The sequence below is a fragment of the Cygnus olor genome, chromosome 24 (assembly GCF_009769625.2).
Source record: "Cygnus olor isolate bCygOlo1 chromosome 24, bCygOlo1.pri.v2, whole genome shotgun sequence".
Taxonomy (NCBI): Eukaryota; Metazoa; Chordata; class Aves; order Anseriformes; family Anatidae; genus Cygnus; species Cygnus olor.
This window is the reverse complement of record NC_049192.1, coordinates 5,846,504-5,861,815: the sequence shown is the minus strand read 5'-3', so window position 1 is coordinate 5,861,815 and position 15,312 is coordinate 5,846,504. Positions and strand designations below refer to the sequence as shown.

Sequence of the window (15,312 nt, the reverse complement as noted above, 5' to 3'; positions counted from 1 at the left end):
TGGTAGATGGATGCCAGGAGAGCTCAGCACAGAACAGCTCTCTGGCCGTCTTACTAAGGGAAAAGCCATCCACTCCTGCCACTTCTCACCTTGTTATCACAGCCCCAGTGCTCAGCATCTTTCAGCCTCTCTGGGAAAACCAGTTAAGTCCCTGTTAGTAGCAAAGGGACGTGGTAGTGGCAGGGTTGAATTTCCCAGACCAGGAAGGCAGAGCCTGGAGTCCAGATTCACGGTCTCCATGTATTTGAGACATTAACTTAAGGGGGAAGCAGAGACTGCTTTTTGGGCACCGCACTTGCTGCGAGGCAGACGTCAGGACTCCAAGGGCTGTAAATCCCACCCACGGACCATTTTTGCCGTGCTGAAGGAGTCAGCACAAGCACCACCTCCCTATTTTGGGAACACGCTTTCACCAAGCATCAGCCAAAAGCACAGCTCAAAAGAGCAGCAAAACATTCCCAGGCGACTGGTACAAGCTAAAGAAGTGAACAAAGCCTATTAATAAGATCACAGACACTAATCCCCAAGGGCACCAGTCTCCAGAAATGGCCAGCCAAGAGCCATAACCCAGCCAAGGGTGTGTCGGGGTGTCCCAGCCCATCCCCTTCCCGACCAGGTCACTGCGAGGTGGCCTGTACTCTCCCCAGAGCCGTAGAAATAAATTAAAAAATGGAAAAGATGGAAAATTATTCACCATGGAGATTTTGAGAGCCAGTAATAAATAAATAAAAATAAGTATTGTTAATACCAGGCTTTTATACAGCACTTTAAATTGCAAATTACTCTTGAAGCGTGTATTATTAATTATGTCATTTGCATCCACCGTGGCCCTAATATATAATTATTTATCCTGATAGATAATCTGTGGTGGAATGCGAGGCTGCACCTGACTGGCAATAAGATCTCAGTGCCTGGACTGAGCCTGCTGGCTGCAAAGCCTCGTCTGTGTTTGTTAGCACTTGGTCCCTTGTGTCCCCGAAAGCAGGGCGGCTGGCTGCTGGACCAGGTGTGCAGGGAGCTCCACGGTCTTAGCGCAGCCCTTACAGAAGGTTTGTTTGTGCATTTTGGGTTTGTCGAGCTGCTAGTGGCACTAAAGAACTGCCGTAGCTACCAAAAAGCCTGCAGCAGTGGCTGCTCCGGCAGGGAAAGCTACCTGAACCCTTTCAGAAGATGCTTTTCCAATCCCTTCTCCCTCTGCCAGCGCTGCCCTGAGCGATGAGGCTGGTTTACGGCTCAGAGCATCTGATCTCCAGCTTCTGTGAACACAAACAACAATTTCCCATCCCACGCACCGTTCACAAAATGCCTTGTTTTCGGAGGTGCCAAGGCCCAGAGGCGCTTTGAGGGCCGGGCGACAGCAGCGAGCTCACAGCCAGATGGATGTTTGGCCTCTGTCCTTCCAAATCTCACCAGGGGCCCCAGATCCGCTCCTGTCATCCTCGAGCCCTGTAAGATTACAAACCAGCAGAGGAAGGATGCCGTCCCGGGTCCCTGGATGGCTGGAGGACAGGCTGGGAGGCTCGGGTGGGCTCTGCAGCCCCCCGGCTCCTGACCTGGGGCTGCTGCTGGACCCCAGATGGACCCAGGGACTCCTGCGCAGAGCTATGGGTACCCACAGCCATGAAATCACAGCCAGCAGCAGCCCCCTCCGCCCAGGAAAAGAGGAGAGAGAGCTGACTGTTTGACACCAAAAGCAGACCTTGTGCAGGGGAAGGAGGGGAAACAAAGAAGGAATCCCCCCTAAATTATTTACTGGAGGCTCAGGGGCAAGCCTCCATCCCAGGCTGGGGGGCTCCAGCCAGGATCTGAGCTCTCCCCGTGAGCTGCAGTGCTCAGGCAGGCGCAGGCTCGTGCTTTGCTCCGGTAAATGAATCTTTTCCGCAGATCCGTCCCCTGTGCAGAGGTTAATTTATTAGCAGGGGAGGGAGGAGCCCCGTTGTTTTAATGAAACGTTTTGGCTGGGTGCACGGAAAATGTGTTAACCTAATAGACCTATTATTCCTCCCGTATAGCAGACCAACTTCCCCATTGTGTTTTATCCTTTGCTGCACTAGAAAGCAGGTCTTTTATTCTTTCTTCAAAGCAGAGGCTGCCAGGCAAATGAACATACAGGAAGGCTTCAATGGATATAAAGTGCACTGCATCCCCCGTGTGCAGCAGGCAGCTCTGCCAGGCAGCCCAGAGAAGCACGAGGGATGCATTCACCACTGACTTCTGCTCATTCCCCCTATGCTCTTTCCCCAAAATCCATCTCAGAAAAAAAAAAAAAAAATCCATCTCTTTCCCAAAAAAATCCATCTCCAGCCTCCCACCTAACAAACCAGTCCTTGGGAACAGCTCCACGTGACAGCTGCAGTTAATACTTTCCTGCCACATGATGTTCCAGAGGCTCTGTCCCTTTGGTGTGTAAATTACAATTATTTTCAGCGTGAGGGGAGGGAAGATGCAGTTAGCTCTGTTTTCAGGATTGGAGGGCCTGGCTGAGAAATTACATTATGCTTTCTTTCACAGCTGTTTCTTGTCTGTTAGACTTATCTCCAGATATTCTCCTCACCAGAAGTGGTTGCTCTCAGCAGGTTTCCTCCACCTCCTGCCCTGGTTTGCTGGATGGGGAGCCTGGATTCCTCTCCCGGAGGCTGAGTCACCAACCAGGCATGAGCAGGGTTCCTTGCCTCGGTTTCCCCACCTGAAAAACAAGAAAACCGACCCAAAATGCAAGAGCTGGTCTAGGAGGAGAGGCACCGTGGGGTGAACCCTGACCAACTGAATACTGCAACGAGTAGCAGCTTGCAGAGCATTGGAAAGCTGTAGAAAACAGACAGAAAAAGGAGCCCACTCAGCACCTGCTCCTCATCTTGTACCACTGCACAATCAATGCACGTTTGCAGAACATCTCTGTTGGCACGAACTGCACAGCACCAGGTACCACTGACTATTTGTTCTGGACATTAAAAACACAGCTCTGATTGGAGATTGTTTTCCCTCAGCTCCGAACACACGAGAAACCTCCGCTGCCAATCAATAGGTTTTTAACTTCCTCCGCCTGGAATACAAACAAAAACAAAACCAAAAAACAACCCAACGACTAACGGATTAATCCTGTCAAAAGAGAGGGAAAAAGCCACCTAACAGAATCACAGCCTGAAAAGTTACAAACTAGCAGTGGGTGACAAGTAATTATAGAACAGGGAAACATATAGGGAACTCATTTGGGTGAGCAGCGACTGATTAACAGGCACAACATTTATTTTCTTTATTTATGGCCTGGCATCGCAGAAAATTGATACGAAACATCCCATATACTACATGGCTGGTGACACGTTCAGCAGATGAAGAGTCTGGGAAGAAATCAACCTGAATTATATCCACTGTTACTCAACCTCCTCTTTGCAGCTCTCCAATCCTTCACCAAAAGGAGCAGCAGCAGCGCAGCACCACAGTAGCATCTCAGTGTCCCCCTGTTCAGCAGGAGCTGGGGAGCAGCCAGGCTGCATCCTCACGGCCATCACCTCCAGGACAGAGACCCAGCAGATCCTTGGCAAGTGACCACTTTTAGAAGACTGAGAGCAGCAAAGTTAATCAGGGCGGGATTTAGCCCACAACACTCCCAGCCCAACCCTGCCATCCAACAGAGGTGCTTAACAAGGAAGCAGCGCCCTTCCTTCCTCTGCTTTCCCCTTGTTGAACAGCACTAAATGCTAAATTCAGTATCTGGGCTTCTTGCTCTTCAGTTAACACACAGCAACAGCCCCAGCTCCCTCTTCACAGGCAGGTTTGGCTCCAAAGGGAAAAGCATAAAGGTACTGTGCCCATCTTCGTGGTACCAAGGGTTGGAGCCTCCCGTGGGCAGGACAAAGCCCAAACCTCACCCAGAGCATTGACCTCTCCCTCCCCAAACACTCAAATCCTACAAGGAGACCTGCCCATTCCCAAGATAAAAGTAGTACCATGAAAGGCTCCCAATCCCCTAAATCATCTGTGGCTAAAAGGCAGCCATTCTCACAGTTTTCCCCAGGGATGAAAGGCAACAATGGCTTTGATAGAAAACTCACTGTTTTTATCAAAACAAAAGCTTTAAAAAAAAAAAAAAAATCAAGCCAACAGAGAGCTTTTCTGAGGCTACAGGGGGCCCTCAGGCATCCCCAGGTAATGGTAGGGCTTCTGAGGAGATGGGAGGTGATGCTGCAGGCAGGTTCTGGAGGCAGAACAGGCACCGCTCAGTAATTTCAGCTCCATCACCTGTAGACCCAGTCAAACAGGTCCCTGATGCAAGGTTTTTTGCACTGGAAAATGTCTTTTTATAGGAGCTTCTCAACAGCAATAAAAGTTCATTACATTTGGAGGGGGAGAAGCTTCTCAGCACACTCAGAACAGAACATCTCCTTCTTGTTTGCCTTCAGAAGTGTCATTTCTTTTCAAGATCCTGTGTTTTGTGCTGGCGCATGAATGGTTTTAGTACAAAAAGGAGTTAAAAGGAGAAGAGCTTCAAACTTGTAGAACAACAACAAAAAAACAATACTTGAGTTCATCTGAAACAGTTTAAAAAACGTATAATTTCCTTACGCTCCCTGCCCTGTTTCCCTGTGCTACCTTTTCCCCACCAAGAGCAGTTTCCCATCTTCACCTAGGTTTGGGAATGCCTACGCCTACCCTGCTTCTACTTCAGCTGCTAATGGGGTGCCTCTGTCCTGTGCCTGGGCAAATCCCCTCGTCTCCTGTGTGCAACCTCCACTGTGCTCACACCAGGGCTGCTCGGATGCCATCGGCACTGCAGAGCGCTCTGGGATGCTCCAGTGGGCCAAAACACACAGGTGAGGGGGCAGCAGGTACCACCTGCGGGCAAAGAAGTGACACTATCTGCTCCTTGTTGGAGCAGGGTATGTAAAAGCCTCCTCTAACCTTCCCCGAGTTAGGTAAAGCTCAGAGTGCCCCTTTAAGAGGGATGCTCACTTATGAAACACGGTTGATTTAAATGCAAATTACTGAAAAAATACAACTTTCTTTATTAAAATGCAAATTGCACTTCAAGCCGGCTGCCTCCTGCACGTCTCTGGCTGCTCGGCAGCTGCTCGCATCGACATCCCGAGCCTCCAGGCTGCTGACAGCACGGGCACTTCATGCCACCACCCTGGCATTTTGGGATGGGGTGTGCAGCCCAACCTGTCTGGAGGAGCTGGACGGGTACAGCCCCAGCAGGGTGACACTGAGGACAGTGCCACTGCGCCGCACGACGCGCTTCCCAGCCCGACTGCCTCCCTCGGAGCTCTGTGTTGTGAAAGGTGTCAGTCTGCCAGAGCCTCATCTTGTAACAAGATGTGGAGATCAGGTGTCCCAGAACTGCTATTTTGAAGTGAATAATTATTGTTTTCACATTTCCTAAGATCTTTTAAGCTGTTTTTTTTCCTCTATAGGAAAAAAAAAAAAAAAGTGGCCAGGACAGATGCCATGGAAAAGCCAAGACACTCACCTGTCATAGCGGGGTTAAGGCCTGCAGCCAACAAAACCTTCAGGAGCAGGACCTTGGGTTTGGTTCACCAGTGCTGCATTGCAGAGCCCCAAGCACACAGGAAATCCCAGCTCTCTCTTCAAGAAGCCCACAGACCAGGACGGCTCAGCCCTGCACAGGTCAGCAAAGCCATGGGGAACGTGGTTAACATCTAATGCAGCCAGCATTGTGCAGGCACAAGTGGTAACCTCATCTCCAATCTCACAGCCACTGGATTTCCATTTTCCTGGAATCCTCCAGTATACCGTCACGATGCTCTCAGAGGCTCACAGCGCCCATCTCCCCCCATTACACTGCCAGAGCTGCATGGTGCATCCAGGCCCCTCTTCCCTTTGGGGCAGGGGGAGAGGAAAACCCACAACCATCGCCTGTGGGAGCAGGAACCGCTGCAGAGCAGTGGAGGAGCCCCAAACCCATCATCTTCCTCTTCACCAGGACCCTGCAGGGTCAGGATTTTGGGATAGTTCAAGCCCAAGGCAGAGATGCACAGGGCAGCTCCTGTTCATCTTTCCAGAGCACCCTGTCCCTGCAGAGCCAAACCACCTGCTTGCAACCCCTCACTTTGCTCCTTGGCCCAACTGCTCTACAAACTCCTGGCTGTTGCCTTTAGCCACCAGCTGACTCAAGTTGCTGGAAGATTATTAAAGACAGCGGGAACTGGAGAAGGTCCAAACAGGCTCCTTCTTTCATGTAAGCTGCTCCCCCCAGGAAAGCATTTAATTGCTTTGAACGATCCCACAGCCTCTGCAGAAGCCTTGCCAGGCCACCCAACCACCCCGGTACTTATTCCTCCACAGGGCCTGATTTGGACTTGGTTTTCCTTTCACTTCCTATTACTGTTGCCCTAATCCCCTCCTCCAGCCTTTCCTGTCCTTCATCCTGCATCTCTCACTCTGTCCTTCCTCACTCTGGCTTTCAGACAACCCTGTTCTGATATTTAGCAAGGGAAATGTCACCATGAGACACGGTGAGGCTTAGAGATGGGCCTGAAATCGAATCTCTGCATGTAAACAGCCCAGAGCTCTGAGGGGCTCAGCTAAGCAAACAAAGCCCAGCAGATCACTACAGGACACGGGCAAACCTCTAATTAATGATGCGAGGAAGGGACAGGCCCAGGAGCCGAGTATGTTTCACTCCTTGCTGCAAAATTGCCGGGCAGGGGCAGACCGTACTCGGGGCAGGTTGGGCACCAGTCCCAGCCCTGCTTACAGCTCCAGTCCCCAACAGCAGGTTATCTCTCTTCCCACATCCCAACCCATCCTCCTCTGCTTCTGAGGTGCTCGCTCGTCTTTTTCAGTGTGATTTCCCAAGGAAACAGAACGTAATGCAATTACTGCTCTTTTCCCCATCTGCCCATCTGTCGGGTCCCTGTCTCCCCAGGGACTCCAAGAAGCTGTGGGCTGATTTCAACCGCACGTGGCAAGAGGCTCTGAGACGCTCAGCGATCACGTTTTGTAGAAGCAGTGACCGGAGAACGAAGGCAGATGCAATCTGGTCTCCCCAGCATGGACAGGAACCTGTGCCAGATATGCTAAGAGACACAGAAGAAACCAAACCTGGGAGAGCACCATAGGAGAACAACTTCCCTGCTTTTGACTGTTTATGGAAATAACCCAAACTTTGTTCAGGCTGTTCAAACATACGTATATAATAAGGCCAAGGAACACACCGACCCTGTGAAGCCCCCATACCTAAAAGTAACTCTGTAGGAAGCTTCACTGAGCAAAACCCTCAGGAGCTGTCTGAGAGGTCAAGCACACCATCCTCCACCCCCTTCCTTCCGCACCACCAACGTTTAATCACCATTTGCTATTTAGCATCCAGCATAATAGGCTTGTCATCAAGCATATGCCAGCTTTGTGAAGCATTACTTCATCTATCATTGTCTTCCAGGCTGTCTCACCTACCTCCCAGGCATCTTCCCTCTACCTCCAGAAACACTTTGCGCAAAGCCACCAAGTGGCTCTGAGCCAGCACAAAAGTTACAGCTCCTGAAGAACGAGCCGGACTTGCTGTTCCCCGAACAGGGCCCCGTCTGCTGCCAGCGGAGCTGATATATTTATTTTCATTAAATTTAATCCAGGGATATTCTCCTCCTCCTCTGTCTCCCCAACTCTGGTTGCTGAAGCAGCAGGGCTCGGGAAAGGAGCCACCTTCCAGTTGATTTCTTATTCAGAGGAGCCAGGTCCGTGTTCCTGTCCTATTTAATTAGCATAGAAGGAGAATTGGGTTGCACTGGAAACCACTGCTCTCTCTGCCACACGTGGGAGAAAGCTGCTGTGTGTTTCCAGCTCGCACAGCAGCACCGAGTCAGGGCAGAGGCTCCCCCTGCTCAGTCCCACGGCTGTGGGGCTGTCACCTTCCTCCTCCCCCAGCCCTCATCGAGCACAAAGCCCTCGTGCCAGCTGAGCCGTCATCCCCTGGTGGCACAAAGAGGGTCCAAACTTCTGCCACCAGATGTGCTGTCAGGCTCCAGCTCCTCCCAGCCCAGGAGGAGGACGGGAACAGCTCTCCCTACCTGTCACCCAGCCTCTCCTAGGCGGCAGGATCTGAGGCACAAACAAAATATGTCTCCACTCCCCTGCTGCTTCCCCTCCATCCTTCCCTCACACCCGCTTTTAAAACAATAGCTAAATAACCTTCCTCTCACCAGCTGCATAAATCACCTGTATGGGCTTAAGTGACACAGGCAAACGGCTGAGTTTTGAGGCAGTTTTTTCTGGCCAGGGGAAAAAAAATAAATAAAATAAGAGCTGGCAAAACTCTGAGATCAACTCTCAAATTCCAGTGAGGGTGCCAGGCTAGGATTTAGCTGAGGGAATGGGCACTTTGCGTTTCCCTGCAGCTGGCACAGATACTGCAGGTGGGTGACAGCACAGGGATGAAGGCAGCAGGAAAATCTCAGGGTTTGCTGCTCCACCTGCTATATAACAGAATATAGGGGGCACAATATTACTTCCCTGCCCTGCCACGGATCGCTGGAACAGCCCTGGGCAAATCCTGCAGCACCTCCAGTGTGCAGTGACCCTCAGCGCCAAGGCAAGCCGGCAACTTCGCATGGGAAGGAGAGAATGTTTTAGGGCTAGACAGAATAAAATACTTGTGTAATCAGTGATAAATTATTTATGTAACATAAGTTACAGGGGAAATATCCTTAAAGTCTAAATTTCCCATTGAGAAGAATTGCTCCTTGTTTAGAAACACACTAATTATTCCCTTAAACAAGGATGAGCTATAAGTAATTTAAGGGTTTTATCACTCACACTTTGCAATAATGTAATTGACTGAGTAGCAACAAATAAATCTCAGAATAAAATAAAGGTGGCAGATTGCCTCGGAGAGCGAGCCAGGATGCAGAACCACATTACTTGCTGCTGCTGATGTCAGGGGGTACAGGAGCAGCCTGGGGTGGCCTGGCCACGGGGGGACACAGAGCCCAGAGAGAGCTTTCTCCCAGCTCACCTGCAAAGCAGCGGTGCCAAGCTCCCATCCTGCCCGTTGCTGGTGCTCAGTAACCCTCTCCTGGCTTGGTCTAATGCCTTTCAAACCTGGAAAAGCTGAGAGCCCCACGGCTCACTGCAGGGGCAAAGGACTCCAAGTGGCTTTAAACTGGGTTTAAAGTCCTCTTTTTCAAACTTACTTTTTTTTTTTTTAAACTCCTCCCTTCTCCAGGATCACTTTGAATCACTTTAGGGAATGCTCCGTGCTGCCTGAGTAATGAATAAAGCAGCCCCTTGCCCCCAGACCTGTCAGTCCCCCGCACCGGCAATTGTATTTCTCCTAGAGCTGCATGTAGGATGAGGGCTAGATTCCACCCGGTGAATGCTCTGGAGGTCAATGTAAGGAGGTCCCTCCCGTTCAGTTCAGCTTCGGGTCAGGCAGTGGATCAGTAAAGAACAAAAAGCCCAGTCCTGAATTTCTCATCCCACTCTGCAGACCCATTTCAGAGCAGTTTCTATTTTGACTTTCAGAGCCTTTGAATCCAGCTTTTCTACTACACCAGAGACCCAGGCTGGGGCCACACATTTAACAAGAATGCAATAAAATGCATCTCTCCCGCAGCTGTTAATTCTCACTCAATGCATTCTTCATATTCAATTACTATTTATGTAACATGCAGCAAAGGATTATCCTATTAAACCTAAATTAAGTGCTTAGTTCATTAATTAATACATCTTATTTCAAGTGCTGCCAACGTTTATCCCTGGAAACGTAATATTTAAAACCAAAACGCACAAATGAAGGAAAGGGATTTTGCTTGCTTCTTGCTCTTACATTTGCTCAGAGATGCTGATGAGTTATGGAGCCTTATATTCACCCCCAGCTCTGCGGGAGGAAGACTTTCTCAGAAAAGCAGCAGGGCAATAAAGCCTGACACTTTGGACACTGGTGCACTGACACTGGATGGTGCCTTCCATCCCTCTGTTTCTTCCGTATGCCTCAATTTTAGCACAGCGGGGGTAACCCCACGCTTTCCCAGCCCTCCGTCCATCAGGCAGAAGTGGTTTCTCCTGCCAGCTTGCACGCACCCCTGGGTTCTGGTCTCCTTGGGGGTCCCGAGGCTGTTGCCGTACGATGGTTGCAGCAGCATCAACAAGGTCCAAGCTCTTTGCAGGGCCAGACCGCAGCTCGCCGCTGCTTGTGGCTGATGCTGGCGCTGCTTGGATCATCTGTAGCACTGCGATTACCGCAGAGGGACCACTTACTGCTTATTAAATCTCCTCGGAGAGCCACATCCCAGCCCAGCACCACTCAACCTCCATGGAATTACCCCAGGGAGAAATTGGCCCACGAGACCTACAGCACTGACAGCAATGGCTAGGAAATAGCATGAAATCTAAATTAAGTCGAGAGTCTCTTTTCTAAACAAATTCCTTCTTGAAGAACCAAACCCAGACTTCATTACAACAACTCAATTATACACGAGGCTGAGCTCCAGTGCGCTCGCGGAGACAAGAAGTTCGCTGTGAGTATTTCATGCTTCACTCAAATTGTAACTTCCCTTCAATGCAAATGGGAGGTTCGGCAAACAATACGCATTTCCCCAACATTACTTGGAAAACAAATTACAGCGATGTCTATTTGGAGGCAGAAGCAGAGCTTCTGCACGGGCAGAGTTTGCCCAGGGCTGGATTTCTGCGAGATCACCTCAGGGCTGTATTTCTGGGGGAAAAGCAGGGAATGGGTAGGGGTACTTTCTTCTTAAGCTGTCTTTCAGTCTAAATAACATCATCTGAAATCAAATGACACTTCTGGCCAGGAGGAGCATTGCAGGAGGAGAGGCCACACTTGCAGAGGTGGTCAGCCTGCCCGGCTGTCCTCCTGCTGCCGCTCTTCGTCCCCAAACCTTCTTTGGGGCCGCAGGTACTGCTGCTGCAAAACTCCCATTCAGAAGGACGAGCCCAAAATCTTCACTGTTGAGAGGCAGAAACTCAGAGCAGCATCTTGGCTCCAGCTACCAGCTAACAGGGAACCAGGGAAGTCTCCAGCCTTTGCTCCAACCATGGTCCAAGAACAGCTTTCAAAACATGAACGCGTGGCCTCCATCCCTTTTTGGAGACACTGAGGAACATTTCTGTCTGCTTTCCCTCCTGAGCTTCCATCCACCACTACCTCGTTTTCTATCAAAGCAGCAGCTTCCCCAGGGCTCAGGGTGAGGTCACAAGATTTTGTGTTCTTTATAGAAATCCATCAAACTGCCTCAGTGAAAAAAAAATGCAGTAAGTCTTCCTGGCGGTTATTTTCTGGGATGGAGGAAGAAAAAAAAAATAAAAGAAGAATTTACAGGTAATTTCCTTGTCAAAAGTTCCTGTCTATAAATACAATCAAGATAAGACTGACATTGCAAATAGCTCCTTTTCTCTCCTGAATGAATTATTCAATTCACCACTGATCCTCTCTAACTGCTTTATATTGCCTTCTGCTTTCCTTATTTATTTTACTTTATTTAGTTCTGTAGAGAAGCACTGCCAATAATTGAAATGAATTCAGGCAATTGCAGGATCCAGCAAATCCCTCCTGTGGCCCCAGTGGCTCAGCCCAAGCCCCGCAGCCCCTTCCTCACTTTTCTCCCCAAGCTGCCACGAACCATTTGTGTGTCCAAGCACGTCACACCAGCCTGGGGTTTCTTCTTACCAGAAACAAGCCCTGAAATTACAAGCAATACCTGATACATCGAGCAGTACCTGAGGGGTACTGGTGCTGGCACCACCCAGCTCCAGACAACCCCTGCTTTGGGATGGAGTTGTATTTTGGGAGAGGTTTGGGAGAGCCTGCATCCCTGTCCACGTTGGGAGCAGCACCACGCCTTCCCATCACCAAATAATGAAGGAAAGCTCATCCAATGCCTCTGGAATGGCGATCATATCACTGAGCTGCAAACTTGTGGCTTAAGAGACCGGGGACAGACGAGTGCAAGCAAATTCCCCTTGGTCGTGTCTCTTAATTGCTCATTGTTGGAGAAACAACAGACTCAGATAGCAGGGGATTTACAGCTCCACATGCCTGTGACAGATTTTTTTTTCTTTTTCCGGACAGAAATCCTCATAACACGTCAATAAAGAGCCATGCTGTAGTCAGCATTTGAAAGCAAGGAAATAATATTACTACTAGTGAAAAAAAAAAAAAACCACACAACGGCAGCAAAAGCTAATAAAAGCATTACTCGAGAAACAGAACTGTTTCGAAACAGCCAAATAATATCCACAATGATGATTCAATTACACAGAAGATTAGTGTTGGTCTGTCTGCGGAGCCAAAAGTTTCTCAGAGAGGTTTTGAACTGACGAGCGGGTGATAACTTCATAAAACCTGAGCATAATGGGGGTGGGAGAACAAGAAAAACAGAAGAACTGGAGAAAAAAGCCTCAGATGCTAGACAAATAAAATCTCATTCCAATCACGGAACAAATCATGTGGATTTTTATTTTTTTATTCTTTCCCTGGGAGCAGGTTTCAGCCAGGGCAACATTTCTTTAGGTTATTGATTAGCAATTAGAGAGGTGTTTTAGCTGCTTCTCTGCTGTGTCCCTGTTATTCCCTCCAGAATTTCAATTGCACAAGACTTATTTCCATCCTGCAGCGGAGCCGGGCAAGCATCGCTGCCTGACCTTGCAGCTCCAAACCCTCCCTGCTACCAAAAGCTTCAGGGAGGAGGGCAGAAGGCAGCTTTTGGAAAAAGGAAAAAAAAAATACTCTGAAAAGGATGAGACAATCTCCATTCAAGCCAGCGGGAAGTTTTCTCCCTTGGTCTTTGAGAAAGACGGCTGCTCTTTTAGGGAGGCAGCTGAGGAGGAGGAGGCAAAGGTTCTGGAAGATGCCGGGCCCTAGGGGACCTCTCTGCCAGTGGGCACATGCAGTTTAACCATCCGGGGCCTCGACTTGCCCCACAAATACCACACCAGTGTCCGACAGCTGCCCCATGAACAGCACAAAGGGCAGCAGCCGGGAGGGAAGGCTCTGTGGAAAAGGCCGATGGAGACTGGCTTTGAAAGCAGGAAACCCAACGCTCATCCCTGCCAAAAATCGATGGAGGAAAACCAGCAGCGTCTCCCAGGAAGGAAAGGCCAGGCTCCTTCTTCAGCAGCAATTTTCAAACCTTTTCATTTGGTTCTCCATAAAAAGGGGAACTTAAGAGCAAAAGAAATAACAAACCGATTTCTCTTCAGATAATTTGTAAGGGCTCCAAGTGCATTGTAAATGTATGCCTTTATCCAACAGGCAATTTGATGAATTTCATAGACTGCTTTTGTATTGCTGTTTGCTGTGCAACATCCTCTACAGAAATTGTGGCTGGCTTAATGCTCTCTTTAGCACACAGCGTAATTGCCCCCTGCAATTTGTTGCCTGGAAAGGTTACTGGAAAAGAAAGGAGGGAAGTGAAGAATAGCATTGGTGGCTGGGGAGCAAAGGAGAAGGAGAGAGAGAAATCCGACAGCATTTGAAATGCAATTTATTCCAGGCCAAGGAATGCAATCGCAGAATGACACAGGCCAGTCCCAACCCGACCCCATTCCTTGCAGCAGACAGGTTTCCCCAGCATGAATGAAGCCACAGCTGAGCACGTGTGCACGAATTCAGCTCCCACACAGGCGGGGTCCATGGAGCCACCACCAAGCCCAAGGCAGCCTGTCTGAGCAGGAGGACGAACGGCAAAACCAAGCGAGGAGGCAGCAGAGGGAGGGAAGGGGGAAGCCCCAGCGGAAAGGCTGGGGAAGGGAGAGGAGAGGGGGCGGCTGGCAGGAGGAGAGCGAGCTGGAGAGGGAGGATGGAGAGGGGAGCGGGAGGCGCGGAGACGGCAGGCAGTGTTTATTAATTTTCTGCTTGGCTGCCTTTGGTGCCATAGCTCTGAGATCATGGAGCCGCTCCACACTCTATTAAATAATTCAATCTGCAAAGAATCCAAGTGTGTAAGCGAACACTCTTATGCGTCTTAAAATTTAATTGCAGAGCTAAACAAGATTAAGTGCAAGGAAGACATAAAAGATATGAAAATAGATGCTGGGGCTTTTGTTTCTCTCACTGCTCGAACCCTGCACAGGAACCTTTCCCCATTTTTCACACCGCTCCGCTAAAGAGCCTGAGCCTCTTCATCTGCTCCCCCCTCCTCTTGTTCTATTTACAGCTGTGTTTGCAAGCAGCAGGCTCGCAAATCACTTAATATCCATTAGAGCAGCTCCATTCACCCTGCTAGGCTCCTGTTCTGGCAGCCTTTCTGTCATAAATCCTCACGTTCAAGGGTTGAGGGAATCAGCCACAGGCACTTTCTCCAGCAGCCCCCTTGCCCCACTGGAGCCCATGATTGCCCCCCTCTAACCAGGCCGGTGATCGCTTCACCAGAACAGCCGTCAAGGTTCAAAGCCCAGATGTGAGCGTTAGAGATTTGCTCAGAACATCTGCAAGTGCCCCAGATCGACATGGCCTGGACTCAGAGCTCGCCCAGAGAGCTGGCAGCTGGATCAGCGATGCTCCCACCCACTCTCGGAGCAGCTCTTGTGGGGCTGAACCCCAGGGACATCGCTCAGATCCCCGCTGCCGAGCTCACAAGGGTGATTTTGGGGCGCAGCCCCAGGGGGAACACGGGGCTGAGCACCTCCTTGCTCGCACTGGGTGTGTTCCCAGCCCTGCTGCATCATTTTCTTGGAGCTGCAACAGCAGCACAGGAATGATGGAGGTGAGCATCACCTGGGAGGGCAGAGAGGGAAAACAGGAGGAGGAATTACAGGGGAATAACAGGGGAGTGGAGAGCCGCCTTTGTGCTCCTGTGGTTTAATAGGAAAAGCCTTGTTCCTGCTCACTGAGCATGCCGCCCATCAGCTGAAGTGGGCAAGCGCCTTCAAGCACCTCTACAGAGAGGGGAATAAAGCCCAGGCAGGGTTGAAGGAGCCAGTGTAGCCTCAGCACAGGGAAGGAAAAATTTCACTCAGTTTTACAGACAGGGAACCTGAGACCCACTGAGGCCGAAAATCACACGTAAGGGTTAGTGTAGAAAGGACAGAGCCTGCTGGTTCCCAGACCACTGAATTTCCCCAGCCTTGTGCCCAAGAGCCTGTCGCTGTCCTCAGGCAGCAGCCAGACCTCTCGCTGGGGCTGCTCTGGGGACCCACAGAGACCCCATCCCTTCACCAGACAGCAAGAGAGACCAGCGCAGACACAGGTTTGGGGCTGATTAGTATTTCATGAGCATCTCAGCTTTTAATTACAGTTGTCATCAATAAAAAGCTCCGTGTAGGGTGGAAAAGAAGCATCTAAAACACTTTCCATGTTGAAGTCACAAGGAGAAGGCGCAGGAGTTTTACCTGTCACGC

The 15,312-nt window shown here is 50.0% G+C and overlaps 1 long non-coding RNA gene across 2 annotated transcripts; it reads right to left on the bottom strand.

Moving 5' to 3' along the window:
• Positions 1-3,717: 3,717 nt before the first annotated feature.
• LOC121059254 lies at positions 3,718-8,088 on the bottom strand. 2 transcript variants are annotated; one of them, XR_005814472.1, is made up of 3 exons: positions 8,025-8,088; positions 5,468-7,037; positions 3,718-4,435 (listed from the first exon to the last, which is right to left on the bottom strand). It is a non-coding gene; the product is annotated as an uncharacterized LOC121059254 (long non-coding RNA). The 2 variants fall into 2 exon arrangements; XR_005814473.1 differs by lacking the exon at positions 3,718-4,435 and adding an exon at positions 5,039-5,340.
• Between the last annotated feature and the right edge of the window lie 7,224 nt (positions 8,089-15,312).